The 18,745-nt window shown below is 36.1% G+C and overlaps 1 pseudogene; it reads right to left on the bottom strand.

The window, feature by feature from the left end:
* Positions 1 to 3,213: 3,213 nt before the first annotated feature.
* On the bottom strand, positions 3,214 to 17,983 carry LOC131153838 (pyrroline-5-carboxylate reductase-like; annotated as a pseudogene).
* Positions 17,984 to 18,745: the final 762 nt, after the last annotated feature.

Genomic DNA, 18,745 nt, shown 5'->3' with positions numbered 1-18,745 from the left:
TCATATATTTTTTAATTGTAGTTTCTCCTCTCAGGTTTGGAACACAATTAGAGGTTGGCTGGGGCTCAACAAGGCTATGACAACACTAAGAGTTGCAGTAAAATGGCTACGAAAGGAGGTCAAGGGCACTGGGATACATTCAGCAGGCAAGAGAGTTGGCCTTGCCTCTACTGTTTATCTCTTATGGAATTCCAAGAATAGGAAAAGATTTGAAGGAAAATTCATATCCCCAAAGGAGCTGATTGTGACCATCCAGAAACATATATACACAGTGGTCTATGACAAATTTGAGCTACACACAGTTGGAGGAGTATAATCTCATTTTAGATCTTGTTGTATGAGTTTTGGATTGTTGTAATTGGCCAAAAGGCCCTTTGATTGCTCAGGTACTCTTGTGTTCCTAAGTGTTGGCTTATTACTTGTAATTTTGATGGGGCTTATTATTTCCCCCCTATACCTGGGTATGCCTAGAGTTCCATGTAAATACTCATTTTGATCAATACATTTACCCTTATGATCAAAAAAAGAATTTAGACTTTAAATCTAAGATAGGGCAAAAAATGAAAGAAATTGATGTTAATTTTGCGGACAAATTTTATACAAAAAATATTCTTCCAAAAGAATCTTTGAAAAATTATACCAAATTTGGATTCAACAATTTCATATAGATTATGTATAAATTGGTATAAAACCATAATAAAAAACGGGTCTTAATAATTCTCTGTTAATTTGTTTAAGAGATGCCAAGATCCCAAATTATAAAGACTCAATTTTAGAAATGATAAAAACTTCTCTCACAAATAGGCTAGTCTACTTCAAATGTTATTCGAATTTTACAATAAGTCTTACTGCTGAAGATCACAAAGAAAAATATCTTGTTTTAGATATCCAAACTCACAATTAAATATTTCTTCATGGAACTTTTCCATACAAATTAATCTACAAAATTCATTACAAATTTCATAAAAAATCTTGAAAACTTTATATGGGTTTTGATTTTGAAAAATATTGTCACTGCAACAAGCATACCTTTTAGTGGTAATTATTTAATGGCAATTCTACTAAATGTTATCCCATACTATGCCTATACCGGCAGAGACCAAATAAGTGCCATAAATAAAAACTTTTTAATGGAGATTGTATATAATCGCTGCAATAAATCACTATTAATTCGTTTAACCTCTTTCAAGGTTCCGCGGGCCTGGCCATTCCCTTTCCCTCTCAAGCAAAAATATACTCGCGCACCCGGCCAACCAAGTCCCATAAAAGCCCTACTCTGCTTAATAAGTCTGAAAACCCCCTTTTCCTCTTCTATTGCGCTTAGTGGGTGGCAAAACAGCTTAAAGAGTCAAGTTCGGGCGAGTCAAAAATGGGTAGTAGTTAAACAGGTTGAGGTTGACGTGTTTAATAATGAGTGACTAATATATAAATCAAAGCCCGCTCATTCAACCCATTTTAAAAAATAATTTATATATTTCAATTTTTTAAAAAGAAAAGCATACCTTATTTTATTTATTAAATCTTAAAAAAAATGTAAAATGTAAAAAAAAAAAAAATGTTTACACTTCTCTTTGAGATGGGTAAGACAGAAACTGAGAGTGAGAGCCGAGAGGGAGATTGAGAGTGAGAAGGAGAGGGAAACTAAGAGTGAGAGGGAGACGAACTGACAAAGAACGAGAGTGAGACCAGATCTGAATCAATCTGGCAGTGGCAGATCAGTAGGGCCGACTCTTCACAATATTGGGCCCTAGGCGAATGATTTAATTAGGGACCATTAATATTTTGTTTAATTTTTATTTTTATTTAAAATTAATTTTTCTAGCCTTTTTAAGATGCAAAATCACTAATTAAAGTTTTATATTCAAGATTACATTGAGACTTGAAAAAGAAAGAATTCAATTACATTTACTTTACTTTTCAAAATACAATTTCATTTACTTTTAAGATAATGGGAAAGTCATGTATGAGAAGATATGACATCATAAATAATGTTAACATTAAAAAAAAAAATTGGGGGTTCCAACTTTTGAAATAGTGGAAAAATCAATGTATGGGAAGAGATGACATCATAAATAATATTAATATTAAAAAAAAATTTGGGGGCCCCAAAAATTTTGAGGCCCAAACTGCTCAATGGCCTTATGGTCAGGCCGACATTGTAGATCAGACTAAAGACGAGTGAGACGGAGACGAGTGAGATGGATATGACGACGAGTGACTAAGTGATACAGAGATGAGAGAGACCAAATTTGCTCTAGAAGATCAGACTAGAGGCGAGACTCGAGAGTGATACAAAGACGAGAGTGAGACAACAGCGACGACAAGAGCAAGAGCTGAGACATCGCGTCGATCTGCGAGCTTGCGAATGTGAGGGCAAGAGCCAGAGCTGAGAGGCAAGAGGATTTGCATAAGGGAGAGCAGTGGCAAGAAACAAAGAGGAGGGAGAGGCTTCTGCGCCGCGTTTAAATCACAAATGGGGCCCGGGTTGACCTATTTATAAACGGATCAGCTTACACTAACCCAAACCCGGTTTAACCAGACGGATCATGGGTCACCCTTTGGTTTCGACCTGCTTTGACGCCCCTAATTGCGCCTAGTCAAATTCCCTAGCACAAATAAAGCCTTGTGCCCTACTGTTTGTGAGCTGAATCTGCCGCGGTGAAGCCAAGAAGCCCGAAAATCTTACTACATGAGAAGCCTTGCGCCCTTGCTGCTGTGAAGTTGTTCGTGAATCTGCTGCCATGAAGCCCTTTCAGCCGTGAGTCTCTTTCTTTCTCTTTCTCTTTCTCTTTCAACCGTGAGCCTCTTTCAGGATGTTCATAAATGAAATCATGCTGCACAAAAAAATGCTCATGAATCAAACTTGAGAGCATGAATTGAATCAAACTTCCCTACTTCTAATCCTCTATTCATTCCTTCTCTCTTTTCTGTCTCTGTAACTCTACTTCCACAATTATTTTTGACACAAATATTAATAATAATGATTCTTGAAATAATAACAAACAGGAAACATACAGATTATCTAAGAAAATTCTAATGTGGCTTCTTATTATATAATATTGACATGTTCTAAAAAAAACAATGCATTTCGTTGCACAAAAAAACAATAATTGGAGCTCCGTGGAGCATGAAAAGCTGCAGTTAAAGGAAAAGAAAGACTGATAAAGAGAATATATCCGACCATTGCAAATTTATTTAGTCAACACCTAAGGATTTGGAATGGCAAGAAGCAGAACTTTTTCCATCGTAGGTAAGAATTATTTCAGTCTCTTTGCCCATAAAATCTGAGAAGAAAGAAAAAACAAACTAACTTTGGGAAAGTCCTCGACTTCCTTTAGCTGCAGCAGCAACAACATTCATTATGATCCCACGAAATCCACCCTTTTCCAACTCATGAATACTAGCAATGGTTGTCCCACTAGGTGATGCAACATTGTCCTTGAGCTCACCTAGATGCTTCCTAGTCTTGGTAGTGATGGATGCAGTCCCTAAAACAGTCTGAGAAAACCCAATGCAAGTTCTGTTGGCAAGCCGCCTGCTGCTACCTCTGCATCAGGAAAAGCTTCAATAGTTAAAAATATATATGCTGGGTCACTCCCACTCAGGCCATTGATAACATCAAACAATTTCTCATCAGCTCTCCATATCTTGTCAATAGCTCCAAATAAACTAGATGTTAGTTCTCCATCTTCCGCTGTTGCAACTACTCCCAAGTTCATGATTGAAGCTGCCGCACCAACAACAGCAGGCGTATTTGGCATTACCCTAACAAATCTGCTATGACCAATCCATTCCTGCAAATCATTAAATTTAACCCATGCAACAACTGTCACCAAAGTTGCTTCCTTAAAAGTAGAGGCCTCAACTGCAAGACAACATCCTTAACAACCTGATGGAATTCTGGTTAGAGGTAGAGGCTGTCATGGCCGCTCCTGCCGCTACTTCCACAGTAGATTAGATTGAGGGATGCTGTTTAAGCTAGAAAATATTTATGTTGGAAATCTATTGGAATTTAAAGCCATACTAAACATGATTATGAAAAGAACATGATTAGAGACCAGAATATCCTGAGTTTAAAGCCATCTTAAGCATCGCAAGCTTGAGCACAGAACTGAAGCCTCTTAAGTGTAGCAAGCTAGAGCAAAACACAACAGCCTCCAACCCATATTTAACCAACTGAATTGAATATATCTCATACTACCATCGCAAAGTGCACTAGATACAAATCTTCAATGCTCACATTAGATTACACTTAAATGTGCAACTATTAGAGATGTACCATGAAAATTTTACTATCTTTGTGTTGACTCACTTGTAGGATGCATGCTCTGCCTCTAGCTCTTGTGCTTTTTGACTAGTCTTACTTGTGGGTTAGGTCTTCAATTTTGGACACGCTCAATTACCCAACACAACATGCATGGTTTGCCTTTGGCTGTGGCGATTGGATTCGGAAGTCGTATATATTACAATGAGTTCTTGTGTTTCGTATGCTCTATTCATAGAGTATGCTTAGCTGATGAGTGAAAATCAATGGAATTCTTGGGTGAAATGCTTATTTTTTCTATCTTTGCGAGTCCATATATGAATTGGTGAAGTGCGTATACCATTGCTTGGGTTATTATAGGTTTGAATAATATATGGATTGCACAAAAAACTTTAGGTGATATTGCCAAAATTTTGGTAGCTCATGGTTAATAAAATTAGTTTAAATGCCATGAATTTTCATTCATTTGAGTTGACATTTTGCAGTTCATTTATAAAAAATTCAATAATTATTTATTTAAAATTAAATGAATCATTGCAAAACTTTGATGCCTTATTTTATTTGTTATTTTTTTTAAAATTTTTTCAAGCCTTTGACAAAGTGGATGATGGTATCATTCTTGACTTCGGAATTTATAGCAACTTTTTTTATTTACTTCTATGACAAAAATCCTTTATGAGTTAACTTTTTAGACTATGGAATTAGCTTATGTATGACTTTTTTAATTGATAGAAGTTTTGTATATTTAATGCTATCTTTAGTCACTGACTTTAATGTTAATTATATTATATGCTTTCATTAATTATATATTTGTTTATCTTAACATATTTAATAGATAAATAGCATTAAATTTTTCAACACACATAACTTTTTGTTAACATAAGATGAAATGGTTCTTGTAATTTTTTTTATGGAGGATTTTCTTTCTTTTTTTTTGCAAAAAAGATGATGATAATTAATTTCAGGGATGTTTATATTTACAAAAACTTCCCTTGTAAAATTTGGTATCTTTGGCGGCAAGTACTAATTTTTTAGCAAAAAAGTTGCTTGTATCATGAGTATTAGCAATAAATATAAGTTATTTGCTATGATTTTTTCACAAGTAGCAACTTTTTTGAGACATATGTTGGTTGTCTTGTATAAATATGTTGTTTACCTTCCTACTTAAAAGTTATAAACTTGTAGTTCTACATTTAGAGGAGGTGGCTTAGCAAACAAAAAAAAAGTAATAAAGTTACAAGATTATGTTTAGGAGTATGAATAACTTCTTGCCTCGGTTTTATATTTTTATAGCTTTTAATGAAGTTTAATGTATTATATTTAATTTAAAAGCACACAATTTAAATTAACTCTTAAGGATAATATTAGGTAGGAGTTAAATGGTGGAGAATTCCAAAAAATGGGAGTAAAATGTCGTATTTCAAATACTAGCCACAATTTTTGCCTTTTTGAGAGATATGGCTTTATCACAGGACCTAGGTTCATAACATACAATTTGACACTATGATGACATATAGTGTACTTGCTTAAGTTAATATCACACACAAACACAAATTTATTGGTTAAGTTCCGCGTGTATAGTAATTGAAACAAAATTCATAAGTCAACAATATTTATACGAGCAATACCTCCTAACCTTTTCTTTTATTCAAAGACAAGAATTACATCCTTTAACATGTCCAGGAATATTATGCATGGATTCCCCTGTGTCCCATGCAATCGACATGTTATGTTAATACACAATTAACAATCCCTAATTGCTTAGATTTTGCAATCGACAATCCCAATTGCTTAGGTTGTGTTGGATGCAGCCAACAACTATGGTTTGATTCCATCTAAACTGCCTTAATGGATCAAGTAATAAATCGTTTATGTTTTTGTTATTATATTTTACCTCGTTATACCATTTCTCTCTAATTCGTGGATTGTTATTTCATTCTTAGTCATCGTTAATAGACAATTGTAAGCGTAAGAGACGGGTGGACTGCGACAGGGTAAGTCAAGAATACTTAATAGGGGTGAAAATTTTTCTCGAATTTGCATTTGCTAATGAGGCATGCGATAATTTATGTCCTTGCAAAAAAAAAATGTGTGCGTCACCATCAAAGAAACTGATAGGAATCGTATGAACATCTTGTGGTCAATAGTATTATGCTAGGATACAATCCTTGATTTTGCCTTGGGGAGTCAATCTCCACATTTGTTTCTACTCAAAATGCTCGTATGGAAGATGAGACATACAATGACGATGATATGGTGGGGGATTTAATGATGCATTTGGCATGTTTAGGCATGCCATGAATATGGGAGCTGATGAAGGGATTGCAATAGAGACAAATATAGAGGTGTTTACTACACAGCATCATTTATAACAACCTCCTCCAAAAGTAGAGAAGTTTAATAAGCTGATGCAAGATTATGACAAAGAACTATATCCAGGGTGTCATAATTTTTCCAAACTTTCATTCATATTGCATCTTTATCATACAAAGTGCATTTTTGGGTGATGCAATGAATCCTTTGGGGCGCTGCTTAACATCCTAAAAGAAGCATTCCCAAAGGTGAGACATTGTCATCTTCCTTCAATGCAACAAAGAAGATTGTCAAGGAGTTGGAACTTAATTATGAAAAGATTCATTCTTGTCCAAATGATTGTATGCTATTTAGGAAGGAAAAAGGTCATGATGATGTTTGCTCAATATGTGGGGCTTCTCGGTGGATGAATAGTGAAAATAGTTTGTAAGATCTTGGATCTAGTTCAAAGAAAAGAAACAAGAAAAGAATTCCTTCGAAGGTGTCGAGGTACTTTCCTTTAAAAGCCAAGGCTCCAAAGTCTATTCATGTAATCTAAAACATCGGAATTGATGAGATGACGTGTTAAAGACTGAAGAAGGAGGGCATCATGAGGCATCCAACATATCTAAAGCATGGGAGAGTTTTGAAAACCAATATCTAAACTTTGGTAAAGACTCTCGCAATATTAGATTGTAGCTTGCTAGTGATGGATTTAATCCATTTAGGATGATGCAAAGTGTTCATAGCACATGGCCAATGATTTTAATGCCATAGAATTTCCTACCATGGTTGTCCATAAAATGACCGTAGTTTATACTTTCTTTGCTCATCCCTAGACCGAAAGGTCCTAGAAATAATATTAATGTGCACTTGCAACCTCTTATAGAGGAGTTGATTGAATTATGAGAGGTAGGAGCAAATGCATATGTGCCTCAATGAGAGATAATTTTCAAATGCATGCTAACTCACTCTAAAAATGAGTAGCGCAAAGGCTGTCCCAAGTAGAGGAGTTACGTTGTGTAATAATTAGCCCAAAAATGTCAGATTGTCTCCTCAGAGAATGCAGTTCGATTTCAAACTCGTGTAAAACACAGAAAAAAGAAAACAAGAAAATATTTTACTAAACATGGTTCAGATTGAAAATCTTGGGGTTTTTGAAAATTCGTGATGAAATTAAATGACGCGAAATCTAAAATGTGAATCTAACACGCATAAAACGACCAAACATGTAGAGACCCAGAAAAATTGAATTATGGAAAATGATAAAGAAAAGAAGGGAAAAATTATAAAAGGGAAACAGTAGGCTTCGTCGACGAATCCCCTGTTTTCGTCGACGAAGGTCTTTCAGTGGTTCATCGACGAAGTTCAAACATCGTCGACGAAGAAATCCCGAATGAAAGAAATTTCAGAATTTGGGTTTGTCAACAAAGTCCTTTTGTCAACGAATGTTCTTCAGTAGCTTGTCGACAAAGACGTCATCTAGTCGACGAGGGTGGCCGAGTATAAATTGAATTTTTCCTTTCTTATTCATTAAGCAATCGAAATCCTCACTTTCTCTCTCTCTCTCTTTCTCTCTCTCAAAAATGTCATTGCTCAACTTCTCTCTTCGATTTCTTGTCGTTCGTCGCCTGATTCGACGATCAGAAGCCACTACAAGGATTTAGGGAAAATTCTCTACAAGTCTAGTGGAGTGGATTTTCAAACGGGGTCTTTTCAGGCTTTACCCCAAAGTTGAGGTAAGGGTAGAAATGAACTGTTTGGTTAGTGTATGATTATTTAAAAGGGGTGTATGAGCTTAGAGAGGTCTAATAGTTGTTGATCTGGGGTTTGAGTTGATAAGCTAGGGTTTTGGATCAAGGTTCGGGTGAGCTCCGCAGGCATCGTCATGGGGTCCCTGCTGGTGTAATTTTTTGAAACCAGATAAGGGGAATAGATTAAGCCAGTAGTTTTTATGAATTTATTGGTTTAAATGGAAAATATATGTATTTATAAATGTATATGATTATCATGTAAGTTTTTAAAAGAAATGCCAACCATTCGAACTATGATTTTGAGCTTAGGGATGTATATATATTATTTGTGAAAATGAAATGTGGAAAGTAATGAATTTTTCTAGACAATTGTGAAGGATATTAAATGTGAATTTTCAGTAATTTGAACGATGAACATGGGTTGGCTTTTGTTATTTTAAAGGATATGATTATGCGTATTATTTAAATGGCGCGACATGAGTAAAATGAAAATACTGTGATAAATTACGATATATTTATGAGATGTTGGGAATACTAAAATGTGATGAGAATATGTATTGCATGTGTATTGTTAATCAAAACAGGATATGAATGTTAAATTGTAATGTATGATTTGAGAACTTCGATGGACCATGGTAAGGCACAATACCGTTGCATATGTTTTTTTGGTAGAGATTAGTGCGCCCACACGTCTTAAAGAGAGTGTGGAGATAGGATAGTTGATTGTGCAAACCAGTGTGGGAAAGTTAATCGGACTTACATATTGAAGATGTTGTTTTTCTGATTTAGCTCTGGTGGGTCAATCAGGGTTAAGTCTAGCCTTCGGGCCGCACAACTCATCATGAGGGGAAGCATGACAATGATTATCCATCCGGTAGTGAGTTCTAAATGTATAATTGTTTAAATTAACCAATGAATTATATGACATGAGATTCACGTGATGTGAACTATACATGAGACTCACGTAATGTGAACTATATACGAGATTCACGTGATATGAACTATACATGAGATTCACATAATGTGAACAATACACAAGATTCACGTGATGTGAACTAGAAAAGAAATTATATGACATGAGATTCACGTGATGTGAACTATGAAAATAAATTATAAGATATGAAATACTGAGAACACGAAAAGATAAGTATTATAGATATAATAGATGTAGAGTAAGTATAAATGTATTGTATATTATAGTATCATATTTAATTGAGGCGAGGGCTTGCTGAGAAAGGCGAGTGCCTTGATAGGTATCAGATGTAGCCATATCAGACTGCATAACGTATTAAGGCAGAGGAAAGCTACTTGTATGAACGGGTAATCTTCCCTATTCTCGGGAACTTCTACCAGTAAACTTTTGTGTGAATGTGTGTATGTACGAGATAAACTATCCACCTGAGGGCTTACTGAGTAAAATAAGTGTCCTGATATGCTTCAGTTGTAGCCATGAGTTGCATAAGGTATCAGAGTATAGGGGTGCTACTTGTATGAGTGGGTAATCACCCAAAACCTTGGGAACTCGATATGGAATTTTATCTTTTTCAAGACCTTCGTGTGATCGAGCTTAGTGAGCTCGGGGACTGGTGTAGCATTTTTGAAAGAGAGCGAGAATGTAAACTTTGGTTATAATTTTTGGGGTATTTATATTTTCATAGTTCTAAATATTTGTGAATACTGGTTGTTTGAAGAATACCTTTTGAGACTTTAGATAGTTGTAGAAACTCTGGTATATTTTTGAGGAGTTGATATTATTTCTGCTGCGTAATTGATGTGAGAATATCATATATACGTAAATGGAATACGTGGCACCCAGGCCCCACTTAGTGGGTTCGGGGCGTCACAAGGTGGCATCAGAGATATATTTCAAATAACACTTCGGACCCTAATTTCGGGTTCGAGGTGTTACAATTTGGTATCAGAGAATTAGGTTTTGGGTTTTACAGACTTAGGTATGATTAATACGAGAGTATAGGAACAGATGGCAATGAAGATAAGAAATTGGTAGGTTAGGTGTTGAGAGTTGTAGAATTTTGTCTTATAACTTGGAGGCGAAAGTACGTCATGGCTTTCTGTGATTTTTTTGAAGCAGTCGATGGTTTCAGACAAACCACAACAAACCTTAGATGATTCTGTTTATGAACTATGAGATTGGTCCTTAAGTTGAAAATTTGGATGTATTTTGGATTTTAGTTTAATGATTGTGTTGAGAAGGTTATGATAATGAAATTCTTATCTTTTTTTTTTTCCTACTTTCAGGATGGATCCTAGGGGTGAGGATGTAGAGGCCGAAGGAAGGAATGATTCAGAGACTTCTAGTCAAGAGGATATTGATACCTCCACGATGCTGCAGTGTAACGCCCCGAACCCGAAAACCTGGTATGGTGCGTTATACTTGATTAATCGTGCTTTATGGCGCCCCGAACCCGCCTTATGGGACCCGAGTGCTACGTCATTGATTTTCCTGTACCTGTTATTCCATTAATATTTACACAGCGAAAAACATAATTACAATCCTTAATCAGTATAATACCAAGTTTTTTATATCTATCTATAATCCAACATAAATCATACATCCACCTGTATCCACATATATTCATAACTCCAAAATATAAACCACAACTTCCAATATTCACATTCATTCATTTCTTAGATGACTTAAAACATAAAACATGAAACATAAATTTATGCAACCCAAAATATCATCAAAATTATACCATTTCCTTTTTTTATAACCCAAAAATGTTGTAATAACCTCGAGTTCTCTAAGTTCGATCTTATGGAGATCTTGAAAAAGATAAATTTGTATTCGGTTGAGACACATCTCAGTAAGGGAAGAAACAATATATATTAAATCAGCGTGTGCCCCACATGAGTTTTGTATATAACATATAAAAATCATCATTTACATTTAATGATAATTTCTAAAATTCTTTCCTATACCTGATCAAACATATGCAAGATATTTTACCAACGAGATTTCCTAAGGATAGGGGTGATTAACCGCCCATACACATAGCACCCCCCCTGCTCTAATACTTTCCCGAAGGTCACAACTGAAACATATCAGGGCACTCACCTTACTCAATAAGCTCTCAGGTGAATTAGGAATCTCGTACTCACACAATTCATACAAAAGTTTACCAGTAAAAGCTCTCGAGAATAAGGAAATGTACCCACCCATACAAGTAGTTTTTCTTTGCTCTAGTACATTATGCAACATAATGCTACATCTGATACCTACTAGGGCACTTGCCTTTCTCAGCAAGTCCTCAGGTGAAGAGTTTGCCCCGCCCGTATAACTACATATTATAATAACGTGAATACTGATACTGCAATATACAATTCATTCTTACTTTACTTGCTATCTGTTATCTCTTCATATACATCTTTTTATGTTTTGAGTAGTTTATATTACATAGTTCACTTTCATAGTTCACATTAAATAAAACTCATATAAAGCCCACATTGCATGGATCTCATATAAAGTCCAACCTACGTAGATCTCATGTCAAGTCCAACCTACGTGGATATCATATAACAGTCCACATTACGTGGGTCTCATGTAAAGTCCACATTACGTGGGTCTCATGTAAAGTCCACATCATGTGGGTCTCATGTAAAGTTCACATTACGTGGGTCTCGTGTAAAGTCCACATCACGTGAGTCTCATGTAAAGTCCACATTACGTGGGTCTCATGTCATATACATCATTTGTAACAATCCACATTGCGTGGATCTCGTGTAAAGTCCACATCACGTGGATCTCATGTTATATCAAATAATACACATGCAATATATATTTTTATCACATTTTAGTATTCCCAACTTCTCATAAATGTACATATCATAATTCACCACATATTTTCCATTTTACTCATGCCACACAATTTAGCAGTATGTATCAAATATGTTTTGTAAAATAAGCTAACCCTCATTTACTATTCTTATACTGAAGTTATACCTTTAATTCTTTACGTAATTATTCTCAAAAATCTTTTACTTTCATCAGTCCATTTTCAAAAATACATATCTAATAAAACAGCCCTAGGTTCAGAAATCATAATTTAAACGATTGACATTTAAACCCATGCAAAAACATATACACGTATATTCATAACATATTTTATTCTCCAATTAATGCATAAAAATCTGGTTTAATATATATTCCCCCTTATGCATTTCTTGAACTACGCCAACAGGAATCCCCAAAAGATGTCTGTGACGCTCACCCGGACTCTGGTTCAAAAACCCTAGTTTAATTAAATAAACCCCAAACAAACTACTATTTCTATATTTTTTCAACTCATAAACCTTAAATAATCCCTTACAAAACTCAAAACTGAGAATCTTAACCCATACCTCAACTTAGGAGCGTTTTCCGAAAAGTTTAGTTTAGAAAACTGCTCTGCTAGACGTGTAGAGAATCTTCCCTAGAACACCGTAGCGGTCTCCGATTGTTGATTCGAGCTGAATCCGTGCTGGAAAGCTAGAGATAAGGCAGAGAGACGTTTTAAAGAGAGAAAGAATGGAGGAAAATGTAATTTCTTTGCCAATAAGCTTCCCTAAACCCTTTTATACTCGACTTTACCACGTGGCCTCGTTGACGAGTAGAGAGAATTCGTCGATGAGTCACAGAAGGAACTTTGTCGACGAGGAGATTCATTCGTCGATGAGTCTTAAAACTTGAAATTTGCTCATTCGAGATCTTCTCGTCGACGAGGAACTGAACTTCGTCAATGATCTTTAGTAGAACACTCGTCGACGAGGACATGAAACTCGTTGACGAGGTCTGTTGTTCCTTCTTCCAAAATTTTCCCCCTTTCCCTTTATTCCTTATTTATCCATTCCATCTATCATTTCCTAATTATTTAATCATTGAAAATTTTTTGCGAGTCATTACATGCGGGGTATAGCCCGATACGTCAGGGCAGAAATGAGGAAGGATCCTAAAAAGCAGAATTTTCCAACTGTAGATCAAAGCTGTAGCATTAAGGAGTTTATGAGGTTGAACCCTCTGACTTTTGAGGGAGGACCTAATCCAATGATTGCAGAGAACTGGGTTCAGGAAATTGAGGAGATAATGGAAGTACTCAGCTGCACAGACGAGCAGAAGGTTCGTTATGCCGTATTTAAGATGACAAGTTATGTGAAACATTGGTGGCTTTCTGCGAAGCTACTAGAGGGACAGTGGGTAGTGAAAGTGGCACTGACCTAAGAACGATTTAAGGAGTTGTTCTTTGACAGGTATTTTCCCTCATCCATTAGAGAGGAAAAGGTTGAGGAGTTTATCAACCTGATCCAGGGAAATATGACTGTTGGGTAGTATACAGCGAAATTTGTGGAGCTATCTCACTTTGCACACTTTATGATTCTGAATGAGGCGAGAAATGCCCGGATGTTTGAAAAAGGCCTTAGACAAAAGATCTTTAAGCTTGTAGTGGGGTTCCTGGTCCAGAACTTCTTGGACTTAATGGATAAGGCTTCAGTACTAGAGAAGAGCATGTAGGGCGGTATAAAGTCGTCAGAGTAGAGAAAGAGGGTTGCACCTTCCAGTTTTTAGGCTGAGGCTAGTCAGGGCTTGTGGAATAGAGAAAGGAACACGGTGGGCCAAAGGCAAGAGACTAGAGATCGGGGTTATTTTGGGTATTAGAATTATTTATCTTACCCTGTATGCCATCGATGTAACAAGAGGCGGAGGGATGAATGCCAAGCTGGGGGTCCTAATTGTTATAGGTGCGGTAAGTCGGGGGCTTGTTATACGAAATTGTCATGTGCTGCTCTCTAATACACCTGCACCGAATTAGAATTGGAGAAACTAGCAAGTACCCGAGGTGGAGGTGGTCCAGCACGTGTTTACACAATGATCCCGGACGAGGCAGATATTGCCTAGGGGGTAGGTATGAAGGTTTAATTTGATTGTAGTTAATATAGAAATTTAGATGGTGATGTATATACTGAATTGTATGTGATATAATGAAATGTAGAAATGAATGATTAGCAAAATTTCGAGGACAAAATTTCTTAAAAGAGGGAAGAATGTAGAGACCCGAAAAAATTGAATTATGGAAAATGATAAAGAAAGAAGAAAAGGAAAAAATATAAAAGGCAAACAGTAGGCTTCGTTGACGAATCTCCTATTTTTGTTGATGAAGGTCTTTCAGTGGTTTGTCAACGAAGTTTAGACGTCATTGACGAAGAGATCCCGAATGATAGAAATTTCAGAATTTAGGTTCATCGACGAAGATGTCATCTCGTCGACGAGGGTGGCCGAGTATAAATAGAATTTTTCCTATCTTATTCATTAAGCAATCGAAATCCTCACTTTCTCTCTCTAAAAAACGTTGTTCGTCACCTTCTCTCTTCAATTTCTTGCCGTTCGTCGATTGATTCGACGATCGGAAGCCGCTATGAGGATCTAGGGGAAATTCTTTACAAGTTTAGCGAAGTGGATTTTCAAACGGGGTCTTTTCAGGCTTTACCCCAAAGTTGAGGTGAGGATAGAAATGAACTGTTTGGTTAGTCTATAATTATTTAAAAGGGGTGTATGGGCTTGGGTGGTCTAATAGTTGTTGATCTGGGGTTTGGGTTGATAAGCTAGGGTTTTGAATCAAGGTTTGGGTGAGCGTCGCAGGCATTGTCTTGGGGTCCCTACTGGCGTAATTTTTTGAAACTAGGTAAGTGGAATAGATTAAGCCGGTAGTTTTTTATGAATTTACTGGTTTAAATGGAAAATATATGTGTTTATAAATGTATATGATTATCATGTGAGTTTTTAAAACAAATGTCAACCGTTTGAACTATGATTTTGAGCCTAGATAAATGTGGAAAGTAATGAATTTTTCTAGATAAATGTGAAGGATATTAAATGTGAATTTTCAGTAATTTGAACGATGAACATGGGTTGGCTTTTGTTATTTTAAAGAATATGATTATGTGTATTATTTAAATGATGGGGCATGAGTAAAATGAAAATACTGTGATGAATTATGATATATTTATGAGACGTTGTGAATAATGAAATATGATGAGAATATTGCATGTGTATTGTTAATCAGAGCAGGATATGAATGTTAAATTGTAATGTATGATTTGAGAACTCCGATGGACCATGGTAAGGCACAGTACTGTGCATATATTTTTTTGGCAGAGATTAGTGCACCCACACGTCTTAGAGAGAGTGTGGAGATAGGATAGTCGATTGTGCTGTGTAGGGTAGAGATTTCCCCTGGAGTCTAGACGACTGTGGGAAAGCCAATCGGACTTACAGATTGAAGAGGTTGTTTTTCTGATTTAGCTCTGGTGGGCCGACCAAGGTTAAGTCCAGCCTTCGGGCCACACAACCCGTTATGGGGGGAAGCATGAAAATGATTATCCATCCGATAGTAAGTTCTAAATGCATAATTGTTTAAATTAACCAAAGACTTATATGACATAAGATTCACGTGATGAAAACTATACATGAGATTCACGTAATGTGAACTATATACGAGATTCACGTGATGTGAACTATACATGAGATTCAGATAATGTGAACAATACACGAGATTCACGTGATGTGAACTAGAAACATTATTATATGACATGAGATTCACTTGATGTGAACTATGAAAATGAAATATAAGACATGAAATACTGAGAACATTAAAAGATAAGTATTACAGATATAATAGATGTAGAGTAAGTATAAATGTATTGTATATTGTAGTATCATATTTAATTGGAGCGATGTTTACACTCCGCCGATAGCTTACTGAGAAAGGCGAGTGCCCTGATAGGTATCAGATGTAACCATATTAGACTACATAACGTATTAGGGCAGAGGGAAGCTACTTGTATGGGCGGGTAATCTTTCCTATTCTTTGGAACTTTTGTGAGTAAACTTTTGTGTGAATGTGTGTGTGTGTATGAGATAAACTAACCACCTGAGGGCTTACTGAGTAAGGTAAGTTCCCTGATATGCTTTATTTGTAGCCATGAGTTGCATAAAGTATTAGAGCAGAGGGGTACTATTTGTATGGGCAGATAATCACCCCAAACCTTGGGAACTCTCGTTATATTAAAATATGCTGCATGTGATGCCTTCATGAATGATAATATATATTTGTACACAAACCTCATGATCGCCACACTTTGGTGCTAATCTATTCCGACTTACTGAGATGTGTCTCACCCGATATGAAATTTTATCTTTTTCAAGACCTTTGCGTGATCGGACTTAGTGAGCTCGAGACTAGTGTAGCATTTTTGAAAAAGAGCGAGGGTATAAACTTTGGTTATAATTTTTAGGGTTGTCATATATTTATGTTTTCAGAGTTGTAAATATTTGTGAATACTGGTTGTTTGAAGAATACCTTTTGAGACTGTATATAGATGTAGAAACTCTAGTATATTTTTGAGGAGTTGATATTATTTCAACTGCGTAATTGATGTGAGAATATCAGATATAGATAAATGGAACACGTGGATCCCGGGCCCTACTTGGCGGGTTCAGAGCGTCATAAGGTGGTGTCAGAGATATATTTCAAATAACACTTCGGACCCTAGTTTCGGGTTCCGGGTGTTACAAAACAACTCATTAATTAAACATTCAAACAACAACTTCAACAAAAATAATTAACTTCAACACTGACTTAGGAATTATAAACCAACTCAACATAATAATAACCTAACCAAAAAAATAAAGCAAACAAGACTCATTCAATAATAAACTAAACTCAAAATGCTAATAACTAAAATAACGAAATACGACAACAAGATCTTAAACAAAAACAAACTAAATTATGTAACAAACTCAAACAACATGATGAAATAATAACTTAACAATACTTAAACAAAAATGTTGAATTCAATAACCAACCCAAACTAAATATTAAAATAAGCATGACAATGATAATGAAGTAAAACAAAGTAAATAGGCAAGGACAAACTAAACTCAAATTAGGCTAAAAAAAGTTCTTCAATAATAAAATAACTTTAACACACAATTTAAACAAATATTTAGATCCAACATTTATTTTAAACAAACGCAGCATAGCGAGCTCAACAAATAATGTAACTTAAACAAGATTTAATGGATTTAAATAAATAAATAAATAAACTGAGTCTAATAATAAAAACAATCCAAATAAAATTTCATTCCAATAAGATTTTAAGTAAGAGGAAATAAAGACAAGCCGAATTTAATGATGGAAGAAACCTAAACAAATGTTTAATTTCAACCAAAAGAACTTTAAATAGAAACAACAAACTAAAGTTGACACAGGTATTTAAATTCAAGAGAGAGAGAGAGAGAGCAAATGGAGCCGTCAGGTTGGAGAAGCCCATAGCAGCAAGGCTGCTCTCTGTTGCTCACGGATCCCAAGGGAGAAAAATCCTCCCATAGTGCGGCGCTTGTTCAAAAAAAAAAAAACACCCCCTCATGCAAAACCCTCTCGCTATCTTTTTTTTACCCTAGCTTCCCTAAAAGCACACCCACGGGTCCTCCCGCGCGTGCATCCTCGAGTTTTGCCTTTCAAAGCCCAAGTTGGCTTCTCAGGGCACTCTTGCATGGATACATCACATCCATGCGACCCTTCAAGGCTTCACGCGCAGGCTGCCAGCTCACCCCGCAGGTTCCCTCTTGCTCACTCATAGGCCCAGCTACTCGAGGCTCTTCGCACTTGATTCGCATGGCCTTTTTGGCATGTTAAAGCCCAACACATGGCCCCTGCTTTTTGACCTCACTCGAAGACCCTCTAGTGCATAGATCTTCATGCGCCTCTCTTCACGTGGGCTTGCTGCATGGACTCCATGCTCATATGTTGAAGCCCGGCTACCTTCATTCAAGGCCCACACGCACGCCTAACTCTTCACGCATGCACGACCTTCATGCATGGCATGGTTTTGTCACCCAAGCCCGCATACATGTGGCTTTTCATTCACACACACACACACACACACACGACTTTGATTTGGAATCCAGCTTACGTACATGACTCGACCTTGTTCGTTCTTCACATATGGTGTAACGACTTGCATTATTTACCATAATAATAATTTTAATTTTTTTAAAACATAGTAATCCTAATAAAACATAATCAACCTGAACCCATGGGTACCAGAGATACACCTGAAATACAACATTGATACCTAAGCAGCGGAAAACGTAAAATCATATACATATCAAATCATCCATCTAATACAATACCAGAGTTTTACTACAACTGTCATATACATATACATATCCTAAAATATCAAAAAAAGTGTCCTAGGGTCGCCACCCAAAAATCCGTAAGACCCTAACAAAATTACTTACCCTTCAAACATGGTAGAATAGTTGAACTTTAATGCTGCGGAGCTCTATCCGCTCTTCTATCTAGGACTCCTGAAATGTTTATATAGCTGGGGTGAGACACCTCTCAGTAAGGGAAATAAACTAATATTAGTATGTGGC

Source organism: Malania oleifera, chromosome 4 (assembly GCF_029873635.1).
Source record: "Malania oleifera isolate guangnan ecotype guangnan chromosome 4, ASM2987363v1, whole genome shotgun sequence".
In the NCBI taxonomy this organism is placed as follows: domain Eukaryota; kingdom Viridiplantae; phylum Streptophyta; class Magnoliopsida; order Santalales; family Ximeniaceae; genus Malania; species Malania oleifera.
This window is presented reverse-complemented; position numbering and strand designations above follow the sequence as displayed.